Genomic DNA, 16,348 nt, shown 5'->3' with positions numbered 1-16,348 from the left:
AGAGTCCAAAACACTCACACTCAATGGTCTTATGTCTGACCAGTCATTGGATCAAGGCTTTTTCATAATTTGAAATCACTTGTAATGACAATTACTTCCTCTTTAGTGCAGATCTTTTAATTCTTACCATGCCAAGTTTAAACATCTAATCAGACATCTGTACTGATACTCAGATATCTGTAATGTTAGCTTGTTTCCCATTCGGTATTGACATTGTTGTGTCTTTTTGTTTTGTTCCTTTAGCACAGTGAATTTAGTGGGGGTAGTCACGCCTCAGTGGTAATAAAATAAGAGAGAAAGAGAGAGAAGTGCTCCCTGTCAGAGTCACATCAGCCTATGTCATCGCTCTAATGAATATCATCTAAATTGCTTTGTATATCTGAACAGTTTGGATGTCAATCTAATTTGAGCGCATGCACTGATGGGAAGGGGCCCAGACTAATGAGAAGAGAGCTACGTTTGACAGTGCAATAAGCTTCAACCTGATCAGACAAGTTTGAACAGGAATTCTGACACATGTGCCAATCGAGAAAAAAAAGTTGATGTGAAAACAGTATTTTGAATTTGATGTGAAATGCTGTACAGATTGTACTAGCGTCATGCTTATCTCTTGTCTGACATCTTGTTTGAAGTTAGCTGTTATAAAACTATAGCATGTGGGCCAGCACCGGAAAAAAAAGTGATAAATTATTTCAAACATAAATTTTCAAAACATGTTACTTCTATAGTGTGGATCTCTGTTCTGGTGTAATTAGCAAAACATTTCATTAACCTGAAATAAATTGATCACTGAGCTAGAACAATCTTCATCTTATCATGGCCTCTTGGAAATCCTGTTCACCCGCTTCTTGAGTGTCAGTTCATATTGTGACCAGACCTGAGTTGATGTGACAGTTTATGACAGCTCCAGAGCACTCATGGGACAGAATCGAGGCAGCTGCCCACAGAGTCCACACTGACTGAATTATTCTCAGCACAAGGGTACGGGTTAAGGTCATTTTCCTTTTCTTAAAGAATGGGAAAATTGAACTACTGAAGTACAGTCAGTTTAAATTAAGTTGGACATCATTTATGCAGAAGTGCTTTAAAATATGATTTGAATGTGTTATTGGTTCAGTCATGGAAGATCATGAGTTAAAAACTAAGCAGTATGAAGAACTATGGTGCATTACACCCTATTCAATCTGCCCAATAAACAAACTTAAGAAAGTTGTTGTACGTCCAAAATATTTAACAGCTGGACAGGGAATATTTTGAGCAGCTGAATTGCTATTCTCTAGCATTTCCCCAGACAGCTGTCAAGAGCATTTTGGCATGATATCTGACAGATTTGCAAAAGACACTCGTTTCAGGGCATTACACCATACATTGTTAATTTAATGCATGATGACACGACCAATTATAGTGAGCTACATGCTCAAATAGCATGTCAAAAGCTGTGTATCAATCCTTTTGATCCTGTTTTCCAACACCTTAAGTGATACCTTAAGCAACATTTCTGACTGCGAGTGAAGTGCTGACCAAGTAAAACGCTTGAGAGGAACACACTGGCTGATCTTGCTATATTTGCAAGAAAAGGAAGGTCTAAAACAAGATGTGTTGGTGTATAAATAAAAGCATATATTTCAGAGTGTACCAAACAACCCCCAAGAGAACTGTGATATCTCTCTGAGAACTATAGTTTTGGTTTTGCTCAATTTATTATTGTATTCCCTGCCTCTCTTGACAGAATTAAGAAACAAAAATCTTTTTTGAACATGTTGGCTCTACCGCCCTACAGAATCGTATAGTTATCACAGAAAGAAATCAAATAAATACATTTCAAATATTTACAAAGAAAGACTATTGGAACACCAGTGCAAACGCCTTATGTAGATTGCATATCTATAAGATGTGTTCTGCAACCAGTATTTCTGGTTAGATTTACTTTGTCCATTTATGTAGCGCTTATAATGGGGGCAAAAAATCTGAGAGCTGATCATTTGGGATTTAAAAAATATATATTGAACATTTTAAAATAAAGAAAAGAATGACAGAAAAAGAATATTCCAATTTCGTTGCGTGATTTTTAATTTCACAAGTTCATTGCCCATATAACCTTTTTGGCTTGCTGTCTGCAATGGAGGGGCTCGAGGAAGGAGCTTCAACTCGAGCTGAGATATACCCCCTACTGCTTGGAAGATGAGTATGGAAGCAAGATGCATAAATTATGTTGGTGTAGTTGGGGAGGAGGTGGGATACCGAAACGGCTGATGCCAGAGCATGGTAAGTATCTGTTTATGTGCTCCGGCAGTTAATTGAAAGATTAGATGGGTTCATTCCTCCCGAAATTACGCCTAGGAACTTCAAAAAACCACAAAAACATCTTACCTTAAACCTGGAAATAACAAAAAAATAAAAATAATTATATATATACCGTATATGTATATATATTGTTTTGAATTAGAAAATAATGCAAAATATAGTAATCATTAAATGTTTTTGCCTATCTTGTTTCATTTGAAATGACCTCATTTTGAGCAGAAAAATGTCACATGTCAAGATTTCAAAAAAGAAGCTGAACATTGTAGCATGCTAGCTCTCTACCATCTCCAGAGTTGTCTGACATGGTGGCAAGACTTCTGACATTGTGTATTCAGAATGATCTGACAAGGCATCCACTCATGTTCTGTCAAGCCTCATTCGAAATGTGGTAATGGTCTCATCCCTGTCCATCGTCCCTCTCCGCACGCCTCAGCCGTATGCATAGGTGGCGTTTAGATGCAACGTCCCAGAAATGCATGAGCTGAGCGCTTCACGCGACCTCCTGGGCCGCGCTAGCCGTCCGGAGATGGCAGGGGACGCGATTCAGTGTGACACTCCTGGTTGGAGCTGCCAAACTGCCACTTCCTGTCCCCTTTATTCACACATTGAGGGAGTTGAAATACAGTGTTTGGAAAATCACTGATAAGACATCTGTCTGCTTGTCTGGCCTTTCTGTTTGACTGTCATGATCATGTTTGGCCACCTCTCATTCAAAGTCAATGCCAGCTCTAATCTGCATTACAGAGGAGCAGATAGTGCTGCTATGGCATTTAATGGTCAGTTCAGTTATTTCTAACCTAATTAAGAAAGTTTTACAGATAAAAAGTTTAAAATAAATAAAATCTTAATACACTGTATAATGAAAAGATCCTGGAGGAACCTTTTGGATTTGCTAATTCATGCTAGCAATGTGCAAAAACATGCTAATTCATGCTAGCATTGAGCAAATCCATGTTAGCAATGTGTTTAAACATGCTAACAATGTGCTAATTTATGCGTACCAGTTAAAACATGGTAGCAATGTGCAAAAACGTGCATTCATGCTATCATTGTGATAATTCATGCAAGTAATGTGCAAAAACATGTAAATTCATGCTATCATTGTGCTTATCTATCCATCTATCTATCTATCTTCTGATAGACTGTAGGCTATTACTTCTAACTTTCTGGTCAGGCTTTCTCATGCCAACTTCAAAGTTTGTCTCGACAAACTAGATTTTTATCTAGTTTATTTATATTTCTTGTTGGTAGGCTACTATGGTTGCTATTAACTTCAATTATAATAAACAAACAAAAAAACTGAGCCAAAAACATAAGAATTTTTTATTGCATATTGTAGATAATTTTTTAAATGCATACACTTGCATGTACATGGAAAAAAGCTAGTAATAGACTAAATAACAATACATAGAAAAAAATATTATAATACATAAGCAAAATTCATACACAATAGAGAAGGCTATTCAAGGCATCTAAAAAAAATGCATGTAAATACAAATATATTGCATGTAATAAATGTAAAAATACATATTACATATTGACAACACTAATTAAAAGTGCAAAAAATATTTTTGCATACTTAACTTTAAAACATTTATATGTGTCTCAATCCGCTTGGTCAGACATCACTGTTTTCAGGTCCAAAAGCTCTATGTGATTCCAATAGCAAACAACGGCTAATATACACTCACAGTTTGTTGTAATACTACCCAAAAATCACGATCCTAACCCTTTTCTCATACCAAAATCTCAGATGGTCACATTTATTCAGCTTTTATGAATCGCTAAAATATTGAAGTCCAGGGCAGGATGCTGTGAGGTTGGAGAATGTCAACAGTGAATCAACAGTTTACTACTCATAAACGGCTGTTGAGTATTCTCACTAAAAACGAGTAGAGGCTTGGACCCGGAAACAGTATTCCTTACATCATGACTTAACATTTTTATCTCATAACAGAGTTAGTCATAACATTTTCTGGTGTTCTGTGAATGTTCCCAGGTGAATTCCAGTCATTTCAATAGGATTCCACACAATCAGGAATTTCTTGTGAAGTCAAAATGTTTTAGTATGGGTCCAAGTTGGTCACTCGAATTGGCCGCATTGATTGATAGACAGAAAGCGGCTTAAAAAAGATTTATGTGAGTTGTTCTTCATACATTATACATCGCTGCACCTTTGACATTGGACAATAGACCTTTTTGCCAACAAAATTTCACAGAAATTTAAACAATGTGCAGTAACTGCACCTTTACTCTGTTGCAACAAAAAATACTATCAACTAAATATTCAAAAGGGACGTTTGAGGTTATTAACGAGTCAGAAAAGTGAAAAGGTGCAGCAGCTTCGTTTTGCCTCTTTTCAGGGTGATGGTCCTGGCACTTGATTTTCCGGTCTACAAGAGGTTTTCATTCCTGTTCAAACGTGTACAGAATACTATGTCAAATATGGACAACCCCAAACGTTGGGTTAAAAAATGTATTTAAAAATGTAACCCAACGGCTGGGTTTGTCCATATTTTACCCAAAATTGGGTTGAAACAACCCAGCATTTTTTTAGAGTGTATATTAACGTGATAGTTATGAAAATAAAAATCATTTCCCTATCCTTGTGACATTTCAAACCTGTTTGACTTTCTGTTTGTAGAACAAAAGCATGTCTCAGACATAATGCAACCCCATCACAGTTCACTTTCATATCATGAAAATCCATTCTTACATGAACTCATCTCATTCAATGCAATGCAACAATTTATGTAAAAATGATGTGTTAAATTTTTTTTTTAATTATGTAAAAAAAACTTATAATTTTATTGAGCTACAAAAATGTTCAAGAAAAGGTCAAAAGTATCATGTGAATCCACAATTCATGTGTTATGAGTTGTAAGTCTTATGAAGACTCACCACATTACAGCACATTGTCTAACATTATCAGCGAATACCTCCCAAACTATCATTGCAATCATATTTACAGATAGGTAAAGAGGATAAATAAATTAATATCAACACATTAAAAACACAAGCACAGTCAAACAACAGCTACAATTCCACACAGAAAAGGTCATAGAAATATACTTACATGTGGTGCAGGTACTGAAATTCAATGTAGCCTGACATTTTTTAATTATTTCAGAAATGTGCTGGTTGTTCTGGGGAAACAAAAGAACAAAGCTGATACACAACATAAAAAATAGTTGAGGGAATGGGGACGCCTGTAAGTAACGTTAAATAAACAAATTATATTAACTTAACATCCTGTAGCCTAAGCCTTTAGGCATATAAAGAAATGGCAATGATGGCACTTGTCTGCTAAAATGTCGCCTAAATGAAAACCCAGTTGTACAATAGGCTGAATGAAAACACATAAAAAAACGAATAAATGGCATTAAGTTGATTTTGTAGCACAATGTTCAGATTCGTTAGCAGCGCGGCTAAATCATAGGCCTACCCGATACTGTGCAATAGCCTAAACGAGTGGTAAACACCAAAACATTTTATATATAATAATAAATTACGCATATGTATGTGTGAACATAATATTGAGTAGACTGTGTATTTATCTATTTGGCGCGTGCACAAACCTTAATGGAAAAAAACGCCTCCTTGATGAGAGGAGCCGTTACTTTCCAAAGATGAGCTGAGATTTTTTGCGTGCAAGCAGCGCGAGGATCCATAGCAGCAGTTTCGAGACAGCAAACATTTTCTTCTACTCTTTCTTTTTCTTAATGTTGTTTAGGATTTAAATGACTATAAATATACTGAATAATAATCAAACGTAAGTATAATAATACAGTTATTAACATTATTATTCATAGTAAATGTGCTCGAAGTTGACCGTTATTATCGGATAAATAGTTTTGAGGCACTTGAAACATCCCTTGAGTAGCTATATGCTATCACAGGATATGCTATTTGAAGCACCTACAGTGTGTCAATAACTGACACTGGATTCGATTGAATAGCCTATGCTTGTGTTTATGTATTTGTGTTAAATGTTGTGTTATGATTCTACACAGTGGCGGCTGTTGGTCTTTCAAAGAGGGGAGGCTCATTTTTTTTCTTTTTTTCTTTTTCTTTTTTTTTTTGTGGTTACTATCCCTTTACTACAGGATTAACTCTTTAATTATTATTAAACATGATTTTCTAGCTTCACTCTGCTTACACTGTTTAAAACTGTCCAAACAGGAAACATTGAAAAACAATAGCAAGGACGGCCACATCATCATTACTTCTTCCAATCAGTCATATTAAGCCGTTTCAGTTTTTCAGTAATTTAGTTGTAGCCTTGTAATATTGTTCAGACAGCACAAACATGAACACAAACACACCCACAGTCTCTCATGCTGCGTTCCCCATACCTTCAACATGTCAGTTCAGCACAGAAGAATGACAGAGACGTGATAACGTGTTGGAGAACACACGCACGTATAACTTCGCATACAGACATCAAAGAGGTGCAGAATCTTGTCAAAGCTGTGAACATCAGCCTGTGTGCTTGGCAGGGTGAGTCCTTCCCTCATGAAAAAATGCCCCAATAATAACATGAGCTGTGAGACAGAGGTGTCAACTCTGTCCATCAGCTTGGTGTAAGGATATTACATTTTGCTTAAAGAATTCACAAAAGAAACATCTGTTTTTTTTTAGAGAACAACTCATCATGCAGTTATAAATGGTTAGACTTAACATTTCAGATTAATAAAACAATATGCTATTGCTAACCTGAATAAAACTGTTTTTCCAGATAAAATATGCAACTCGAGCACATATAACTTAAATGTGGAAAATGCATGAAATTCTTAACTTTCTTAAAAATGTATATTTAAACTATTTGAAAAATAGGATAATTGGATAATTCCAACATTGGTCATCATTGTTCATTTCCCACATATTTCCAAGCCATCACGTAATTTAATGCATTCACTTACCTTAAGAATACTAACACAAAAACAAGAAGATATATGTAATCATTTAATGTTCTAAAAGTAAAAATTTTCTACTTATTAATGTAACTATTTATATAATTAATAATCATCATCCCATGTAAGCATCTATAAGCAGCTATATATAAAAGCTCAAAAAATGAAATGATGCATTGTATAAAAAGGATTACAATTGTAGAAAATACTGTAGTCGCATTTAGAGTAAAATACCATGTTGCAATGCATATATTGTATGATTTCTGTAATCAATGTATGATTACATTTTCTGTTTATTATAAAATATAGTTAATGAATCTGAAAATACATTTTATTTAATTCCCTGTTGCCAGTTACTAAACAAATGTATCCTGAAATAAACACAAACACAGGCACCGAGCGCAACATGCTTGACTCTGCCAATGTGATCTGACTTGACCCTGTGACAGGTGTACTTGTCAAGACGAGCCTGTCCCTTCCGATTCCACTTCATGTAAATGCACAAGAGACACGAGTTTTCGTGTTTTTTTTGCGTGGCAGGAATCAAATCTTATTTTTGTTTAAGTGAAACACTGTAAATACAAACTCTTTGAGTGATTAGACAACAATTCGACAGCAAATATCATAGATCATGATTAATAATCCACTGCAGAGGAAACATGAAATGCAGACATCATTAGCATTGACTCTAACTGTTGCAAAACCCATTCTGACACTCTTCTGATTAATGTGAGTTGGCAGACATCAGCGTCAGCTTTAATCTGAAGGCGATGATAGGCTTTGAAATATGGCCAGGATATTGTAAACTCTTTAAAACCGTGAATGCCTCATCCAGACAGATTTAATAGAACCTTCCTCCCCTGCACTGACCCAATCATGGGATTTCAAATGTGATATATAACAAAATGCAAGACACTCATTAAATTGCATATGTCAATTTTCTGAGCATACTTTAATAGGCTATTTGATTTAATCCTCATGTTCTGTTGAGATTAACTTTATTGTTGTCATATTTGGAGTCCAAGTGTAAAAACAATAATAGCAAAATCGAAATTAACGGCTTATTCTCCTGTCAGTATTTTTATAAGTTCCTCGATGCCCAGTAGGCATATATGTCTCTTTTAAACAAATGTACTTTAAAAAAATGTGATTGGCATCCAAGAAACATCGTTTCTTTTTGGGGCAAATTTGACTGACAAAAAAAAAGAAGAAATCTCTAAAGTCAGTCAAGCAGCAGTCCTACAACAAGGGTCCGGGACCCACCTGCCTCAGCAAACTTCCAAAGGGGCCTCAAGATGACTCAAAATAAGGCAAAACAAGCATTAAAATAAGTAGAAACTAAAAAGAAAGATTTATTTTTACATTTGAATTTATCACCTCAACAAGAGGCTAAAGAGATACAAATAACCACTTTAAGAAGGTACTTCAATAACTTCTGGATTATCAGAACACAGTGAATACATAAAAAAACCCTGCATTTCACTGGGTACGTGGGTAGTTCTAAATGAAGTAAAGTCCTATAAAAAGTACATTGTTAACAGACAGCTTTGAAGTTCTGAAGCCCGGAGAACATAAACCGTGCTTGGTCTGGAGTAGGGGGGTGACTGTTTATGCAAAGTTAGCCCCCAACCCACCACTGTCTCTCACATCATCATTCACAAGAAGTGTTGCTATGACAGCGGGATATTGACAGGTGTGACAGAACTTTGATTGCAGCGTCAGCCACCGAGCTGGGGCTTGTCATCTGTCAGGTGTGAGCAAAGCTCTGCTGGGCTGATGACACTTACAAATATGGACGGCAGAAAGAGGGAATGTTTTAAAACACTTAGATAATGATTTAACTGATGGTCCTGCTCCTCTATGGACATCATACCTTTACATCTCGGCAAACTGCACCAATGACACTTCTGACATTTCAGAAATGAACTTGACATAGAATTCATAAGCCAGTCTATAAAACTTCAATCACCCCATTGTGTTTTAAATTCTATTGTGCTCTTCATTCTAATTACGTACGTTATTGAATGCGGGATTGCGACTCGATGCCTGCTAAAAGGCCTCAGCAGGACCAGTCTCAATGGCCACTAGGTACAAATAAAACATTTGATTGGCCGGAGAATCTGTCATTTGGACAGATTGGCATCCACCCCCTTTTTATTTTTTTCTTTGGGATTTTTTAAAATTCTTTGTTAAAGCATTATAAGCCATGAAAGCCAACCAGCAATGAGGTGAATCACAACACAAACTTTGATTTGAAGCAAAAACTATTTGAAAATTGGACAAAAATACAAAGGTTTAAAACTGTGTACAAGAATACAAAGGTTCAAGTCAAGACTGTGTACACGAATACAAAGGTTCAAGTCAAGACTGTGTACAAGAACACAAAGGTTTAAGACTGCTGATCGCAATGCTTAATGGGATTGAAGTTATTTCCCTAACTAAAGCCATTAAGGCCTTAATTAGGGAAATAACTTCAATCCCATTAACCATTGCGAACAACATAATCAGATAAACAAATTTCTCATTTAAAATGTTTATATGTAACAACAATAGATTTTAAGTTTATTGCAAAATATGCATATACAAACGTATAAGTATTTTGAGAGTGAAAAGAGATTGACTCGATATTCATCATATGTTGTAGAATTAAAACACTTTATACCCAGATGTCAAAAAAATTACTTGAATCAACAGCATTAATCAAGCCCCAGTCTTACAGATCATCAACTACAAAAAGTTGTTTTAGGGTTTAGTTAGTTACCTTTTAATGGCACGTGAGACCAACTAAACAATTAAATTACACTTCAAATATCTTTTTCCCAAGATTGTTTCTGTCATTTACTGTACTTTTTATCACGCTGATGTAAGTTCAAGTGTTTGTACTCTTAGAAGAAAAGGTTCTATATAGAACCTTAAAAGGTTCTATAGGCGCTTCGTATTTGGAACCCCTAAAAGGTTCTACACTCTTAGAAAAAAAGGGTTCATTGGGGTTCTATATAGAACCATAGGGTTCTTTACTCAACTCCAAAGAACCTTTTATGCTAAAAAGGTTCTATAATGACAAGAAAGAACCCTTTCTTGGGTTCTGTATAGAACCTTTTAGGGGTTCCAAATACGAAGCGCCTATAGAACCTTAAAAGAACCTTTTCTTCTAAGAGTTTGTTTTTAGTTATTTGATGCGGTGGTGTGACGTCATGATTGTAATTGTGATTGACAGGTTCTCTGAGCGAAGTAGTCACTGAAGCACCAACATACTTTTTTTTCCGGGATCTTCGGAGGACTGAGGAGATTGGAGCTTTAAATTTAATATCAAAATTTCTATAATTAATTAAAAAAAGAGCAGGAGCGTGTGCTTGCGATTGATTCTGCGAGAGTGAGGGCGAGGCCTTGATTTCGCGGCTTTACTTCCTGCTCACCAGACTCAGGTCCCGAGATCGCTACTGCGCAGACTCAGGTCCCAAGATCTCTACTGCGAAGACTCAGGTCCCGAGATCTCTACTGCGCAGACTCAGGTCCCGAGATCTCTAATGCGCAGACTCAGGTCCCGAGATCGCTACTGCGCAGACTCAGGTCCCAAGATCTCTACTGCGAAGACTCAGGTCCCGAGATCTCTACTGCGCAGACTCAGGTCCCGAGATCTCTAATGCGCAGACTCAGGTCCCGAGATCGCTACTGCGCAGACTCAGGTCCTGAGATCGCTACTGCGCAGACTTAGGTCCCGAGATCGCTACTGCGCAGACTCAGGTCCCAAGATCTCTACTGCGCAGACTCAGGTCCCGAGATCTCTACTGCGCAGACTCAGGTCCCGAGATCGCTACTGCGCAGACTCAGGTCCCAAGATCTCTACTGCGCAGACTCAGGTCCCGAGATCTCTACTGCGCAGACTCAGGTCCCGAGATCGCTACTGCGCAGACTCAGGTCCCGAGATCGCTACTGCGCAGACTCAGGTCCCGAGATCTCTACTGCGCAGACTCAGGTCCCGAGATCTCTACTGCGCAGACTCAGGTCCCAAGATCTCTACTGCGCAGACTCAGGTCCCGAGATCGCTACTGCGCAGACTCAGGTCCCGAGATCGCTACTGCGCAGACTCAGGTCCCGAGATCTCTACTGCGCAGACTCAGGTCCCGAGATCGCTACTGCGCAGACTTAGGTCCCGAGATCGCTACTGCGCAGACTCAGGTCCCGGATCACTACTGCGCAGACTCAGGTCCCGAGATCACTACTGCGCAGACTCAGGTCCCGAGATCACTACTGCGCGGACTCAGGTCCCAAGATGTCAGCGCCATATCATCGGGACACTGGCGGCTTCACTTCTCACCAATGGAAAAGAGCGAAGGGGCGTCGTCCATCTTTTTCTACAGTCTATGTTTGACACATGTTGCTATTTTTGACTTTCTGATTGATGTCATTTTTGGTACAGCATCATGGGTAATGTAGTTTTTCAACTCGAATTCTGCTGTTAAATAGCCTATGATTATTTCAAAACTAAGTTGAAATAATGCAGAACAGAACAACAGAAGCAAATATCAATTAACAACCTCGTAGCTCACAGTAGCCATGTCTGTCTTTAAAGGTTTATAACTTATTAAAAATCAGTTTTTTCATCCAGAACCCGACTGGCGCACTTATTCTTCCGCTTCTGCAGCGCGGTCTAGAAGTGGTGGATTGGATGAACTTTGCGCTGTTAGTGATGCATCAGTTCTTTTAACCACAAGTATCCTCATTGACTATTCCAGTACTAAATTGCTCCCTAAATTATTTGTTTCTTGAATTATTCAACATGATGTCCAATGTATTTTATTAAGCACTCTGTAGTAACAGTTATATATATATATATATATACAAGGCTATATAAAATTAATACTGTTTCTGTTTACTTGGTATAGCCTAACTATTTATTTCAAGGGAGGACCTGATTTGTCACGAATTGTTCAATGTAAATCCGCTCGGATAGATTCAATGCAATTCGAGAACGAATCTTTCAGACTGTATTAGAACTGGTTTAACTTATTCACTGCCAGTAGAGAGTTTTCTGGACTTGAGATTGTCATTGTTTTAGTGAGAACAGTAAAGATACAGTCAATCCTATTTTATGACCATAAAATGTTCTATATATTTATGTCAAATAAATGAAAGCTTTAGCGTAAGTTCTGCTGGGAAGACTCAATTGTTGCGTCACTCATTATCTTCTCATCTATCCAATCACGGTTAATACTAGAAGTATAAAAGACCCGTACTTACACTTGTCTGAGTTCGCAGATGCTGACGCTTCACTCACCTCCATCCACCCCACCACCACCAAGATGATTTCTCCCCTCCATCAACGAGATGGGTTCCTCCGTCCATCCTCCCTATCACCATAGGATTTCCCCTTCAACCTCCCCACCACCACCAGGATGGTCCCTTCCAATACCGCATTGGGGGTCGGCTGCGCCCCCGCCATCTTCAGGCGGGAAATGCTGAATCCGTACCCTCGGATTGCGAGTTACGGACGGGGCCTACGCCAAAGAACTTATTGCATGTGGCTTGCTGGGCTGTTAATAAATGCATACTTATCGAGTATCTATTCTCCGAGTCTTTCTGGTAGAACTGATGTTACAGGAATATTTTGGAAACTTTGAGTCAACTATTAACTCATACAGCTCCATAACACTGCTGAAAAAGAGCATTCAAACACTGAGAAACAGATCGCAAAAAAAAGAAGAAGAATGTTCTCCATTAAATAACATTTCTCACTTTGCTAACAAAAAAAACGGTGTGCATGGCATATCAATGTGAATGTATATGTAAATCTAAAGGGACAGCTCAAATTTTTGTTTAAGAAGGCAAGAAAAGGCAATGTGAACGGAGGAAAAAGATGTTTCCCTGCCACCACAAGTGTTTGGAAGCTTTGACAGGCACATCTCACACAGGCTGACAGCTCTGTCAATAGCCCCAGGATGGCAGGTCTGATTGACAGCAAGCAGGTGGTGGCTGAATGGAGTTGTCAGGGCAACTGTCAATCAGCAGCATTGCCATGGAAACAAGGGAGGTAACACAGCTGCCCGTGGTGATCTATTGTTTTACCAGTCAAGCACACGCATAGTAGAACACTTTCACTGCAAATCTCCAAAATGAATGTAATTGCTTCACATGTTTTGTCTCTGAAAATTGCAATAGGCTATATAAAATCAGACCAAAAGATGCATAACATGCATAGTAAAATCAGGAACAAGAATCCATCTCAAGCATGCAATAAAAACACAGCTCTCTATCTCTTCAGCTTCATTCATACTGCTAATTGCACTCAAGCTAAATCCAGGGCAGGTTTGTCATTCAAGCATAAATTGATACTCCCCATCTGGCTCCATTAGATGTGTTAACTACACAACTAATTGGTGTGTAATTGCCTTTAATAACTGTTGCTTTGAGATGAGAATCAGATGTTTCAATTATGGGGTGAAATGGCCACTCTGAGGCACTATGGTTTGGTATAGGCTATAGCTGATATGTTGAGTCTAATGATGACTTATCCAGACTGAGCTCAGTCACCTCGGAGAGACTCTGACCCCTAAAATGGTGGATCAGCATGAGAGACCAGCTGGACGTTATAGAGCTCATTGGCCCAGAAGCGGTTATTAGTGCGATCCTTATCAGTGACAGTTTCAGTAACACAGATGCCCCCCCCCCCCCCCAAGCCCCTGAGACAGTGGCATAAAATAGAAGTCACCACAGTGGCTCTACATTCATTATTTACTGACACACCAAACAATCTGAAAACACTGACCTATGAGTGAGAATTAAAGTGATAAAAAATGAACATTTTGTCAGCATTTACTGTCACGTTGATTTAAACTTTTTCGTATTTATTCTGTGGAACACAAGAGAAGTTTAGCAGAAAGTTCATGCTGTTATTTTCAGTAAAATGGAAGTGAATGGTGACTAGAGGTTGTCAAAAATGACCAATGATAATTAGTATGTGTTCAATAAAAGAACTGAAAACATAGGCTTGGAACGTAATTGTAACGCTAATATCCACATAAGATGATGATGATAATAATAATCCAAGGTTTATTAAATAATAACTAATAAGAGAACACTAACAATTCTGGACAATGAACAGAACGAAGGGAGGAACTTAAATACACAGTGATGAATAACTAAAAGACAAACAGCTGTGATGATTAGTGTCCATGGTGAGTGACTGACGAGTGGCAAGAACTAGAACAAAGGAACACATGTGATGTATGAAAACAAACTAAAAGTCCATGAAAACAAACTAATTAAAAATAACTGTGACAGTCATGAGGGCGAGTAAATGGTGACAGATTTTTGTTTTTTTCAAACTAATTTTAGAAAGTTTTTATTTGAAACCTAGCTTTAAGTCCAGCTAAATTACATAAAAAAATCAACTCCAAGTCATTTTAAGCATGGCTTGAGATCATGCTTGAAAAAAATTTGATTCGAGTTGATCATTCAGTCTTTCTAGACAGAAATTAATTGAATGGACTATGCTTCATTCAGCCCAGCTGCTGACTCAGAATCTGTCCACATCCAAATGTCAATGTGCTGATGGATAAGTCTGCAGTCAAACACAAGTGACTGATACCGGTGCAAACAAAGGCATTGATGGAGGCAGTCCTACTCAGAAGTACTCAGTCCTTGCCTTTAAATGCCAAAAGTAATAATGGAGCACTCTCTGGACTATTCTGGATGTTTCCAAGAAGGCGAATGCTGTGCAAATCTTATAAATGACTCTGAAGATGTGCCTGTGATTTATTATGCCATATCACATCATTCAACACAAATACATAATCTAACATGACTAACAGGCCTACAAGCTTGAGTTGCCTCAATAAAGTTAGTGACAAAAAGCTGCCACACACATTGGCTGAATTTATATTTGCATTACTATGTATTTATATACATATATGTCATACAGTATATCATCACATGGCTAAAGTGGCGGTCGCTGGTCACACACATTTTGTTTACATTGACTTCCATTCATACGCATGCGAATGCGTCAGACTGTTATGGAAAGCCAATGGGGCCAAAACGTGTGAAACTGAAGTGTAAACGTATAATTACGCATTAATAACACTTTAGTTTCACACGTTTTGGCCCCATTGGCCTCCAATAGACTGCAAACGAATGTACACATGCAAAAAGTTTCTCATTTCGTTGCGTGAAGTCTGAGCTGCGAATTCGCATCACGTGCAAACGTGTTTAGAAGATCGATATGTCACATCGTGACCTCTTAGCTGAATTAGGAGAACGATATTTTTGCAGTAAAGTTGAGTAGGTTGTATATTTTTTACTATCTGTTATGCTATTAAAAAAAGACGCTGCAGAGTGTGACGTCATATCATGAGCATTGCAGTGTCCAAATACATTTTGCACGCACAAAGTCTAGTGTGACGGCGGCTTAATCAAGGGCTAGCTCACACTGGTCAGTGGTCACACTAAAAAACAAGGTTTCTTGTCATCTGTCGTCATCTTGTCATATAACACAAAGCAGACTAGGTGTACAAACTTCAAGACATTTGATAGAGGCAGTCCCGACCAACAGCAGGAAAAAAAAGTTTTGTTACATAAATTCACGCAAAAGATTATTTAATTTTTCTGCACTGTGATTGGTTGATTTAATTCTATGGAATGCCAGGTCTGCTAAAATAATAAACAAATACAATACATACATATACAAAGAAATGTAAAATAAATAAATACCTTATTTAAGAATTTGACATACATGATGATGCAAACAATTAGGCTAATAAGGTTAGAAAAAATGGAAATAAATGTAAGGGGCGAAATATTACAGCTTAATGTTACATTGTGTAGTACTAAGTACTTTCTTATATAATTACGTTGTACCAAGTTGGTAACACATATGTAACTGACCCGGCTTGTTACATGTAACAGTAGCTGCCTATTACATGTGTGTAATTACAATGTGTAAGTACAGGCTGTTCCATAACTTAATTACATGTTAAGTACATGTAGTTACATGTTATCACAACATCTACTACTAAGTACTTAATTATGTAATTACTCTGTATCACGGGCACCGTAAAATAAAGTGTTACCAAAATGTTTTTGGTAAAGTAAAATTAAAAATGCATTTGCCTTTAAAACTCTGAGGGAGATGT

This window comes from Phoxinus phoxinus, assembly GCF_949152265.1.
Source record: "Phoxinus phoxinus genome assembly, chromosome: 8".
Classification (NCBI taxonomy): Eukaryota; Metazoa; Chordata; class Actinopteri; order Cypriniformes; family Leuciscidae; genus Phoxinus; species Phoxinus phoxinus.
The sequence above is the reverse complement of the archived record's forward strand: the minus strand, read 5'-3'. Positions refer to the sequence as shown.